Genomic DNA, 13,014 nt, shown 5'->3' on the forward strand with positions numbered 1-13,014 from the left:
CACATGTAAAAGGGTGCCATTTAAAGTACAAAAGTAGGTGCATGATGTCCTCTGTGCTGTTTTTGTCTTCAACTAAGTCTGCAGGGGCCACATGCCAGTTCCTGCCTGCTAGGGATAAGACTTGAAACAATGCTTCATTACCACTTTCTTATATGACGCAAAGCCAAAAAAACACCAAATTATAAATTCATGGGCGACAAATGTATCCTGCCGAAGATATCAGATAATAAGAGACTGTCCATCAAAGAACACATTCATTATATTTCACGATTTGACATGACATGGTGAACAGTGTGCCACAAATGTCCCTTTCCTCATTGTGCCATATTGCATCTGATAGCAATTTCTGGTGGCAATGCATGATAAACAATAAGTTAATAAATATCTTTTCAGAGGCATGTGATTGGGCTTGAATTTAGTGCGCTATTCCAGCTGAAAGTTTTAATCATATTAAAGGGAATGAGAAATTTTTCCATTCACAATATGAAGCTTGTTCTGGTTATTTCTTCTTTATGGTTGCTTGGAAATGTTTGTCACACTATTACAAATATTACGCCTGAGCAAATGTAACAGCTTGCCAGATGGAACGAGCTCCCCTCGTCCCCATGTCCTGTTCTGGGGATTCCTCATGCACACACCCCAATTTTAGGGACACAAGGGGAAAACCCTGTTGCACAAGCAGAGGTTCATTAGATAACAAGAGTATCATAACAAACGTTGCTCGAGTTTAACAAAATCTAATATAGTTTTAAATCCAAACTAGAGCTTTAATAGCTACTCTGTTATTGGTGGAGCCTCTTCCCACCTCCTAGTTTTGTCTAATTATCATTCTTCTTGCAGTAATCCCAAGAAAACCCATCAATCCCAATTTTATTTTATTCTTTGGTAGATTTACAAAAAGAAAAACACACACCAATAAATAATTTTTAGAAAGGAGCAAGATGAGACACTGATGCACAAAGCATATATAAAAAATATCAAGACTCCTTTGCACTCTGCTCCGTTCCTCCTTTCTTCCCACCCAGGGCAGCCCTACCCTCTGCCTGCACTATATATATATATATATATATATATATATATATATATATATATATATAATTATTATTAATTTATACTCCGCCCATCTGGTTGAGTTTCCCCAGCCACTCTGGGCAGCTCCCAACCGAATGTTAAAAACACAACACAGCATTAAATATTAAAAATCTCCCAATACAGGGCTGCCTTCAAATGTCTTTTAAAAGTAAGATAGTTGCTTATTTCCTTGACATCTGATGGGAGGGCGTTCCACAGGGCAGGCGCCACTACCGAGGGTGGTACATATTTTAGAGCTGACATGTCATGTGGGGCTGGACCTCAATGTCTCCCCCTCCTGGCCTGCTCTCCAGAAGCCACTACGAGCTGCCCAAGAGAGGAGGCTAGTGGTGGCGGCCAAGGAGAGGCCATGGAGAGGCAACGGGATGCTCCCATACCCCACCCAGAGGAAGTAGCCTGAATCCCGGCCACAGTTTTCTGCAAAACACTGCAAGGTCATGAATCATGACAACAAGAGCATTCTCTCTCACAGACTCACTGACCACAGTGTGTCTGTTTACCCAGTTACTATTTCTACACACATACTATTTCTTGCTGCAGAAGCTTACACAGCCCTGGTGATTTGTTGCAGAAAACCCTCACTAAAATGCCAGCAGTTGTGGCACAACCTGTGTGCTATTTCTGTTTTCCTGAGATCTGTTAACCTGAGAACAAAGCATGTCTGGGAGAAGCTTTCACACCCTTCAAAAAACAGGGGAGTTGTGAAGCTCCTGCAAGGTGAAATCCCTAGGCTGTCCCGCAAAAACAATCTAAGGTGTCATGCCTGCGAAAGACCCCCAGAGCCTGAGAGTGTCTGGAGACAATATTGGACTAGATAAGGTGTCCCTATAGCTCCCATCATCCCTAGCTAGCAGGACCAGTGGTCAGGGATGATGGGAATTGTAGTCCCAAATCAGCTGGAGACACAGGTTTGGGAAACCCTGGGCTAGATGGACATATGGTGTAAGGCAGTTCTGTATGCTTCTAGTTCATTGGTCATGTACTGCAGCCCTCCAGGTGCATAGCAAACTTTCCCCAGCTTTTGCAGTCTTAGGCAAGCAGCAAGAGGCATGCAGCTCCACAGCTGGCCCATCATATAGTTTAGTGGACTGTGCGACTTGTGATAGGTCACCAGTTGTTTAAGCAGCCATCCTGCTCTGTTGCTGTTTGAGACTTTCTTCCAACCAACTGCCAAGACACGTAACTACTGCCTGTCTCTCCACAAGTTTTTGCTCCTCCACTTCTCTCCCTTTCTTCTCTTCTCCATTTACTCCTTTGCCATTTCAATCCCTCTTCTGGAACTCCCTCCTTACAATGAAGGCACGAGGTACCTGTACATTATTACAATTTATGAACTGTTGCCCATTTTAAATGGTTCGTGCAGCTGGAATGTAAGTGGCTCTGAACACTTTGCAATGCTAACCGTGATTCCCTATTTGCTCAAATGCCCCATCTGGTCTCTTCAGAAGCCACTTATATGTATTGGGTATGCAGGAGACATCAGCTGGGTAATTTGCTAATACTTTAGGTTGCTCATGGCAGCTCCTGGTCTTTTTGTAATTAATATTTGCTCAAACGTTTCCCCAGGCTAATCAGTATTGATTGGAAAGATCAAAGCGCTCCCCAATCCTGTGCGATCTTTACTTATTTTTAAATGAATTGCCCCTTCTCGGACATACATGGAATCTGAAACACAGTCTTTGCAAGGAGAATCTGAAAGCAAACTATTTTAGGATGGAAACGTATTTCCATTTCAAAGCCCTAAAGAAATATTTCTCTGGATCTTCCACTGGCAAAGTCTAGGCTAGAAATACATTCACTGCAGAGATTGCTTGCCTCTAAAAGCAGTGGCAGAGCTTCATGCTCCGGCACGGGGAGGTGGGGAGCAGGTGGGGCAGGACTGGCACACGTCCTGGGGGCGTGGCATGCATCCTGGGGGCGTGGCGCCCAGCGTGGGCGGGGGGGCAGCCGTGATGGCACCCCACTGGGATCGCGCTGCCGGGGGCGGTGTGCTCCCCCCACACTCCTCTTCCTCCGCCAGTGTCTAAAAGAAGGAAGCCTGGATAGCTCAGTTGCTTACAGCATGGCGCTGATAACGCGAAAGTTGCAAATTTGATCCCTGTATGGGACAGCTGCATATTCCTGCTTTGTGGGGCATTGGACTAGGTGATCCTCAGTGTCCCTTCCAACTCTACAGTTCTGTGATCCTGTGAAGACCAGACTTTGTCTGGAGCTCCAGCTCTTCAGCTCGCAAAGACTCCAAGGCAACGCACTTGCGGTTTCACTTCTACTTATGCGGTTGGTTTCACGAAATAGTATTGGGTGACTGTGATTCAGCCCCTGCAATGGATAGGCAGGGTGATATGACTGAGCCCCCAAGGCTAATTCACAGTTACATGAAGCCTCTGGGGGCAATCTTTAGAAGATGCGGGGCAAGGGGCCACCAGTATGCTGGTGACACCTAGCCCTAGTTTGTGAGATGTAAGTGAGATGTGGGATAATATTTCTTAATATTGGGGTGGATTTAATAATAGTAATAATAATTTATTATTTATACCCCGCCCATTTGGCTGGGCTTCCCCAGACACTCTGGGCAGCTTCCAACCAAATATTAAAAACAATACAGCGTCAGACATTAAAAACTTCCCTAAACAGGGCCGCCTTCAGTTGTCTTTTAAAAGTAAAATAGTTGTTTATTGCCTTGACATCTGCTGGGAGGGCGTTCCACAGGGTAGGCGCCATTACCGAGAAGACCCTCTGCCTGGTTCCCTGTAACCTCACTTCTCACAGTGAGGGAACTGCCAGAAGGCCCTCGGCACTGGACCTCAGTGTCTGGGCTGAATGATGGGGGTGGAGACGCTCCTTCAGGTATACAGGACCGAGGCCTGAAGGGTGTTGGAGAGTAATGAGTAAAGGCTAAAAGCAACATGCAAAAATCACAAACATACCCTTCACCTCCCAAAAACCTCCAAGCCAGGATGCCTTCAGGAGATATAGGAAATGTGTTACAGGATGGGACAATGTAAGAAAAGGAAGATTGCTCAGGGTGGAAAGCTGTGTAAAATAAGGAGTAGTTAGCCCTTATCTGTGTGTCCCCAAAATAAAAAACCCTCTCAATTCAAATCGGATTGGCTATCTCTCATTACACCTCTAAATAATCTTCCCATTAAAAAAAATGGCCCTTTTCCCAAGATTCTGTGTGTTCTTTCTTTCTTTCTTTCTTTCTTTCTTTCTTTCTTTCTTTCTTTTTGCAACTCTGAGTTTTCCAGTTGTCCTTATCAAACTTAAGCCATAAATTCTCCTCCAAGCTTGGAAGTAAAACCTTGAAATCACCTGGTTTCTAGCTAAGATTGTACCCTCATTCGTCAAACTAATTGCCCCAAACAAGATTTCTGTCTCTAAACAGGGATGAAAAACTTGGTTAAAATAAAACAATCCAATTTAACAAACATAAAGGCACACACCTGGGCAATTCCAGACAACAGGGGAAGTCATCACTCACACAACTTTAGTTCATATCTTATATCCCCAAAGTTCATCCCATAGTTTATAATTGGGGTGTTTTTCCTTGAACAGCTGCTTCCTAGCTGAATAAAAGAGGAGAGACATAGGTAACTCTCAAATTCAGAACAAACATTATGTAACATCAAAAGGTACCTAAAGATACAAATGGATGAAAGGAGTAAGATATTTCATTCCCAATTAAGCAACAATTCTGTGTTGCTCCAGAACAGGCTTGAGTGGGTCACAGTGATAAATCCACTCTTTTTTAATTAGAATAGGGAGTAACCAGAATCCTCTTCTCCAGGAATTCCTTTGGTGCTGCTATCAGAAAACTGTCAACCAAAACTATATTCAAAGGAAGATATAGTGTCCATCTCTCTGTTAATGTCAAAGTTTGTATGGTGGGAAGAATGATCCATGTATTCAAGGATGTTTAGAAATCATTTATTTTGCTCCCTCCAGTCCTTGGACTTGGCACAATCATCAAAGCTTTCTGAAACCCAACTTCGGTTCATACAGGAAGTGGATCTGCTCCTTCTTACAGCACCCCCAAAACCCAGAAAATAAGTGTTTAAAAGTCCAGCAACTAAAACAAAGTAGTGGATACAAAAAATGCATGTAGTAGAGTAAAGTTTGAATAAGATGCCTATAACTATTAGGGATGCTTGCTTGCAAAAATGTGCCCATTAGGAAAAAATTGCCTGCAAAGTTGTGTGTAATAGACAAAATTCACACTAAAGCGCTGCTGGATTTTCATGGGACTTCCTATATGAAAAAACGCAAACTGATGTAGAATTGTGGAGAACTGAACTTAAGAGTGGAGAAATGAGAAGCTGGGTAACTCAGTTGGTTAGAGTGTGATGCTGATAACGCCAAGGATGGAGATTCGATCCCCATATGGGACAGTTGCCTATTCTTGCATGGCAGGCATTTGGACTAGATGATCCTCAGGGTTCCCTTCCAACACTGCAGTTCTATGATTTAGCCATTACTAGGTGGCTTGATCCATGAAAAGCAGAGACATCACCTTGCCAACAAAGGTCCGTATAGTTAAAGCTATGGTTTTCCCAGTAGTGATGTATGGAAGTGAGAGCTGGACCATAAAGAAGGCTGATCACCTAAGAATTGATGCTTTTGAATTATGGTGCTGGAGGAGACTCTTGAGAGTCCCATGGACTGCAAGAAGATCAAACCTATCCATTCTTAAGGAAATCAGCCCTGAGTGCTCACTGGAAGGACAGATCCTGAAGCTGAGGCTCCAATACTTTGGCCACCTCATGAGAAGAGAAGACTCCCTGGAAAAGACCCTGGTGTTGGGAAAGATGGAGGGCACAAGGAGAAGGGGACGACAGAGGACGAGATGGTTGGATAGTGTTTTTGAAGCTACCAGCATGAGTTTGACCAAACTGCGGGAGGCAGTGGAAGATAGAAGTGCCTGGCGTGCTCTGGTCCATGGGGTCACAAAGAGTCGGACACGACTAAACAACTAAACAACAACAACAAAGGTGGCTTGAAGTCCTTTCTTAGTTACTGGAACATATTATGGCTTCCTTTCCACCACTGCCGCTTATATTTAGGAATATTGCACCAGAGGCCAGACAGCCACCAATACCGCAGGGCATTTAGGCCATTTCCATTGTCTAGCCAGATCTCTGCTTGCCTTGCTGAGTTCTAGGCAAAGCTATATTTTTCTAACCACCACAGATCGTGCTTGTGTGTATCAGCAAGCAGAGCACCATCCATTACCAGCAATTTCAACACTGTGTGCTCTGTCTGCCCCATTTTAATTACCGTTTGTGCAACAGTGGACTGCAAAAGCTTCAGAAAGTCTTGCCTCATCATTCTGATCTGAGACACTACTTCACTTTCACACATAACCCAGCCTTCTGAAATGTGCAGAGAGATCAAAACAGGCACTTCTTCGACACCTGCCCAGAAACATCAACTTTCAGCCGTTTTGTCTTCTTCAAGAGCCACCCATAATTCAGACAACTGATGAGTCAAAGTCTGTCTTGGTCCATTTCCAGCCCCTTTCACAAGCATTGCTGAGGGTAATTTGCTTCTCCTGCCTGTACTAGCAGAGGTCACCCTATGGTTCAGGCTAGGCTGCCATCTGAATATTCAAGACGAAATGGAAACAAACTCATCAACATTCACCAGGTTTCCCTCTCTAGCTCTGGGGTTATGCTTCAGGCACAGCACACACTTTGGCATCAAAAGTGTTTCTTCCAGTGTTGTAACAACAGCCTTTTGGCCACCAACAGGGTGCACAAAGACCACTTGCATTACCCTTCTGTCAAGGCCCACAGTGTTGGAATATAAATTGTGTGCATCCTAGAATTTTGGAATTTTCCATGGACAAAGTTGATACTGACAATGACTTCCATCCAAAATGGCGTCACTATAAGGCACCACCTAGACAGCATCTTAAAAAGCAGAGACATCACTTTGCCAACAAAGGTCCGTATAGTTAAAGCTATGGTTTTCCTAGTACTGATGTATGGAAGTGAGAGGTGGACCATAAAGAAGGCTGATCGCCAAAGAATTGATGCTTTTGAATTATGGTGCTGGAGGAGACTCTTGAGAGTCCCATGGACTGCAAGAAGATCAAACCTATCCATTCTTAAGGAAATCAGCCCTGAGTGCTCACTGGAAGGACAGATCGTGGAGCTGAGGCTCCAATACTTTGGCCACCTCATGAGAAGAGAAGACTCCCTGGAAAAGACCCTGATGTTGGGAAAGATGGAGGGCACAAGGAGAAGGGGACGACAGAAGACAAGATGGTTGGATAGTGTTTTTGAAGCTACCAGCATGAGTTTGACCAAACTGTGGGAGGCAGTGGAAGATAGAAGTGCCTGGCGTGCTCTGGTCCATGGGGTCACAAAGAGTCGGACACGACTAAACGACTAAACAACAACATAAGGCACAACCACACCTTTCAACACCACACTTGGCAGAATGTCTGTGCATGCAAGACGTTTCTGACAATTCCTTCATCCAAGTCGTTTATGAAGCCATTGAACAATAACGGGCCCAGGACAGAACCCTGTGGCACCTCACTCTTCACTTTTCCCCAGGATAACAAGGAACCATTAATGAGTCCTAGTCCAACATTCCAACCAGTGCACCACACTGGCTCACTTTAGTTCTGTTTGCATGCAAATTCTTTCCAAAACCTTTTCTTTTTCTTCTTTGGTCTTTTTTGTCTTTCTTTCATCATAGATGCAACAAGTACTAAGAATATATTCCATAGCCTCCTTATTCGCAACTGCAAGGGTAGCAGGAGATGGCAGAAACAAAATTGACTTTGCCACGAATTTCTGCCTTGTTTGAACATATCTAGAGCACTTAAATAATACAATTTCCATTGACATTCTCTTGAATTCAATTCCTAAATTCTTTAGGCACTTTCAAAATTTCCCCAGAGAATCTGGCTATGTGACAAAGTAATTTTGCCTCGAGCCTTTAATTTAAAGGATGAAAGCAAGTCAAATCACATCACAGTGGAAGTCAAACGCTTGACTGCTGGTTTTGTCCTTTCTTCCAAGTTAAGAGAAAAAGTTCAGTGAAAGAAAAATAGTGCCACAGCAGGAAACAGAGACAGCTTTATTGTTTGTTGTAATTTCATTTAGACGCGGGGGTATATTTGAAAGGAATATCGAGATGTAAAGGCCTTATGTTAAGGGAGGCATTCAGAATGGGTGTGAGGTACATATATTCTAACTTCATTTATCAGAAATTTACTTCAAATATATATAGTATTTCAAATCTCCCATTCTGGAGCATTAATATTGGTTGTAAGGTAAAGGTAAAGGGACTCCTGACAATTAGGTCCAGTCGTGGCCGACTCTGGGGTTGCGGCGCTCATCTCGCTTTATTGGCTGAGGGAGCCGGCGTTTGTCCACAGACAGCTTCTGGGTCATGTGGCCAGCATGACTAAGCCGCTTCTGGCAAACCAGAGTAATGCATGGAAACACCATTTACCTTCCCGCCGGAGCAGTACCTATTTATCTACTTGCACTTTGATGTGCTTTTGAACTGCTAGGTGGGCAGAAGCAGGGACCAAACAACAGGAGCTTACTCCATTGCAGGGATCGAACCGCCAGCCTTCCGATCAGCAAGCCCTAGGCTCTGTGGTTTAGACCACAGCGCCACCCACGTCCCCTCAATATTGGTTTTAGCTGAGCTTTAAAAAATGTTCATGTGACAATTCTATGTCCTCTTTGAAGAAAGTGAAGAAGTGATTTGAATTTTTTAGTATTCAGTGATTTTTATCTGGATGTCATGTTCTGAAGGGTTTTTTTTGTTTGTTTGTTTAGTTTGGGGTTTTTTGGGGGGGGCATTATATGACTTCACATTTTCTGAAGAATCCTTGGGATACCCCTCTTAATGGAGGTGTATGTTCAACATTCATTCACTGTAGCATCACTAAGTGACTCACAGGTGTGAACCATCACAAATTAATCACCTCATATAGAACCACCATGTCATTTCATAAAATCATAGAATTGTAGAGTTGGAAGGGACCATGAGGGTCATCCAGTCCCCTGTTTCCCAGCCTTGCTGTTTTTGGACTACAACTCCCATCAACCCTAGCTAGCAAGACCAGTGGTCAGGGATGATGGGAATTGTAGTTAAAAAACAGCTGAAGACCCAAGGATGGGAAACACTGATCTAGTCCAACCCCCCCCCCCGAAATGCAGGAATCTTTTTGCCCAATGTGAAACTTGAATCCATGACCCTGAGATTAAGAGTCTCATGCTCTACTAACATATCCCAGTCATATGATGTCAATTAAAATTAAATACCTTTTTTCAGTAAAGGTGTTTTTTCTCCCTTCAGTAAGGGATCCGGCGTGGTGCTGTGGTCTAAACCGTTGAGCCTCTTGGGCTTGTTGAAGGTCAGCAGTTCAAATCTGCATGACGGGGTGAGCTCCTGTCGGTCTGTCCCAGCTTCTGCCAACCTAGCAGTTCGAAAGCACACCAGTGCAAGTAGATAAATAGGTACCACTGCAGCAGGAAGGTAAACAGTGTTTCCGAGGACTTTGGCACTCATCATGGTGTCCCAAGCTGGTCACATGACCCAGAAAGCTGTCTGTGGACAAACGCCGGCTCCCTCAGCCTAAAAAGCTTACTTACAGAAGCAACAAAAAGAGATGGAGTCATTGGCAGGTTTTGAATAAACATTCACAATCTTATTTAAGTAAAATATGAAGAAAAACAATGCAATAACATCTAAAGTATATTAATATGCAGACGATAACAAATAATGTAACAAACCAGAAAGGGAAGATGAGGGAAGTCAACGGGGAGGGTGGGGATTGTAAAATGTAAAATTGGATAATTGTATTTGCAATTTGTTATAACAAAAGAAACTTAATAACATATTTATAAAATAAAATAAAAAGCGAGATGAGCACCGCACCCCATAATTGCCTTTGACAGGACTTAACTGTCCAGGGTTCCTTTACCTTTACCTTTTACCTTTGCTTTGCTATTAAATTTCTTGAGATGAAATATTACAAAACAAATCTAAGTTTTCGTTTCATATTTGTGTACAACAATGCACTCACATCTTTCTTTCTTATCTGAAAAGTCAGCATCCTCAACGAAATGTTTCTGGTTAAAGACCACAAACCAATTCCCATTATCAACATGTCTCTTTATCTTGTTTATTCCTTTCCTTCATTTTTGATCCAACCCCTCCTCTCATCAGATGTGTTGATGTCAACATAGGCATAACATCTTCTATATCCTGCTCTGTCTGATCCCCCTATTCACAGGGCATATCCAAGTTCTTGTGGCTGCCAATAAATCAATGATAATTAATTGGGGATATCCAGTGCTTTTTGGGGGGTGGGGTACTCTCATTTTCCTCCTCATATTGAAATTCTGCCCCTCAATGAGGCCAAACTTAGATTCACAAAATGTTTAGGGGTATGCATCCCATTGCGTCCCCCCAGAAAAAGCACTGAGGATATATGTGACTTCCTTCTATGGAGCCAATAATAATAATAATAATAATAATAATAATAATATATTTATACCCTGCCCATCTGGATGGGTTTCCCCAGCCACTCTGGGAGGCTTCCAACTAGAAGTTAATTAAAAACTTCCCTAAACAGGGCTGCCTTCAGATGATAGTCAAATCTGGTGGGATAATAACTGTAGGTATATTATGCCTCATTACTGATGAAACTTCCTTCCAGAATACCTTAATTTCACCTGGCTCAAACAGAATTTTCTGTGGGCCCAGTTACACATCAATAAGTGGGTGAGTTCATACATGTGACTGCTTATGTGTAATCGCCTACTGTGACTGGGGAAATTCCTGGAGAAATTCTAAAACTGGGAAGTCATCAGTCAGAGAAAAGTACTTCAAAACTTCTTCAAAACTACACTCATGGTGCTTGTAAACATGCCACAATCTCCAAAGCTGGGAGTCTGAGTGAATCCCCAAATATTGGAGTCTTGATGAATCCCCAAAGCCATGAATCTGAATGAATGCGTAGATCCTTAGGCTGTCTCAGAACCTCTTTTAACCACTGAATATTTTGCAGGATTGGTTTCCATCCTTCCCCCCTCTCTTTACAAACTAAGCCTCCCACCTGCTTGTATCTCCTGCAACTTCCTGATGAGACCTCTTGACTCCCATGTAGCCACTTTACCCAGCCTTGCTTCACTGCTGGAGAACATTCCCCGGGGCTTCCTAGTGTCCCTATTTTCCAGGGACAGTCCTAGATTTACAGAAGCTGTCCCGGTTTCTGCTTTGATCCTGGAATGTCCTGCTTTTCCTTTGTTTTTGTTTAGTCGTTTAGTCATGTCCGACTCTTCGTGACCCCCTGGACCACAGCACGCCAGGCACTCCTGTCTTCCACTGCCTCCCGCAGTTTGGTCAAACTCATGCTGGTAGGTTCGAGAACACTGTCCCACCATCTCGTCCTGTCGTCTCCTTCTCCTTGTGCCCTCCATCTTTCCAACATCAGGGTCTTTTCCAGGGAGTCTTCTCATCAGGTGGCCAAAGTATTGGAGCCTCAACTTCAGGATCTGTCCTTCCAGTGAGCACTCAGTGCTGATTTCCTTAAGAATGGATAGGTTTGATCTTCTTGCAGTCCATGGGACTCTCAAGAGTCTTCTCCAGCACCATAATTCAAAAGCATCAATTCTTCGGCGATCAGCATTCTTTATGGTCCAGCTCTCGCTTCCATGCTTTTCCTTAGGAGGTCCTTATTTTCATTCGAGAAATGTTGAAGGGCATGAAGGTTGGAGTGACCCCCCCCCCAAGCCAAGGAGATAAGTTAGTATACAGCCTTTAGAAGACATCTGAAAGTTTAATGTTTTATTATGTTTTTATATATGTTGGAAGCAGCTCAGTGTGGCTGTGGCAACCCAGTCAGATGGGCAGGGTATAATTAATAAAATTATTATTATTATGGAATAGGATGGCCCTATTTGGATGTGCCCTATCAGCACTTGCCAATGTGGGGCAGCACTGGTTACTTGTCAAATCTCCAGGATTAGCCTCAGGAGATTCCTGGAGATTAAGGTTGATTCCTGGAGGTTCCTGGCCATACCTGGGGGGGGGGGGGGCTAGCAACTCATTAAGACCACCAAATAAAATCAATTACGGTACATTCAAATACAATAAATGAGACGACATACCTGAACATTCTACAAATGGTTATTACACAATAAGAGGTACATTACCAAGTAAAACATCCAAAAGGGTACACAGTATACAAATGGTTCAGCTTACACTAATCAGTGTAATTGGCTGACAGTGTTAGCTATTATTATCAGCTGAGGAAGAACATTTAAAACAGTCGGTTATCCTGGAAGGACTGTCCTGCTGCTGCTGCTGCTGTTTTTGGAGCACCAACATCCTTCAACTTATTCCCTGCAAAACACTGCATGAGTTGTGCTTTGTCTGATTTTACACTTACCTTGGAAGGCATGTTGCCTCAAGTTTCAGTGATTCTTTGTGAAGTTATACTAGCCAAAAAAATCCCTTACTTTGCGACATTTTCTTAACTCATATTAGGTGGTGTCACCATGTATATATTGTACACTGATTGTAAATTAAGATACAATTCAGTAGTGATATAAAAGTGTTGTAATCATATTATTAGACCACCGTGTTGCTTTTGAATTGTCAGATTAACATATAATGTTGACACTGGAAGAAAACATGAAATGAACTATAAACCATTAAATAAATCTCAGCTGCTTTCATATATATTTTTCTTTCTTACCAGAAGATGAGCTTATGTCCTTAAATCAACATTTTCTCCTGGTTTTAGTTCATTTTGTACCTGCAGTGTGTCCATGTTTTGATACAGGTTTTGCAACTTGAACAGCTGAGTGGCAGGTAGGTATTCCACAGGGCAGTGTTTCTAGAGATGCAGCAAGGTGGAAAGCTACACCTGTGGGACAGCTACTA

Source organism: Podarcis erhardii (genome assembly GCF_964252035.2).
Source record: "Podarcis erhardii genome assembly, chromosome: 17".
Taxonomy (NCBI): Eukaryota; Metazoa; Chordata; class Lepidosauria; order Squamata; family Lacertidae; genus Podarcis; species Podarcis erhardii.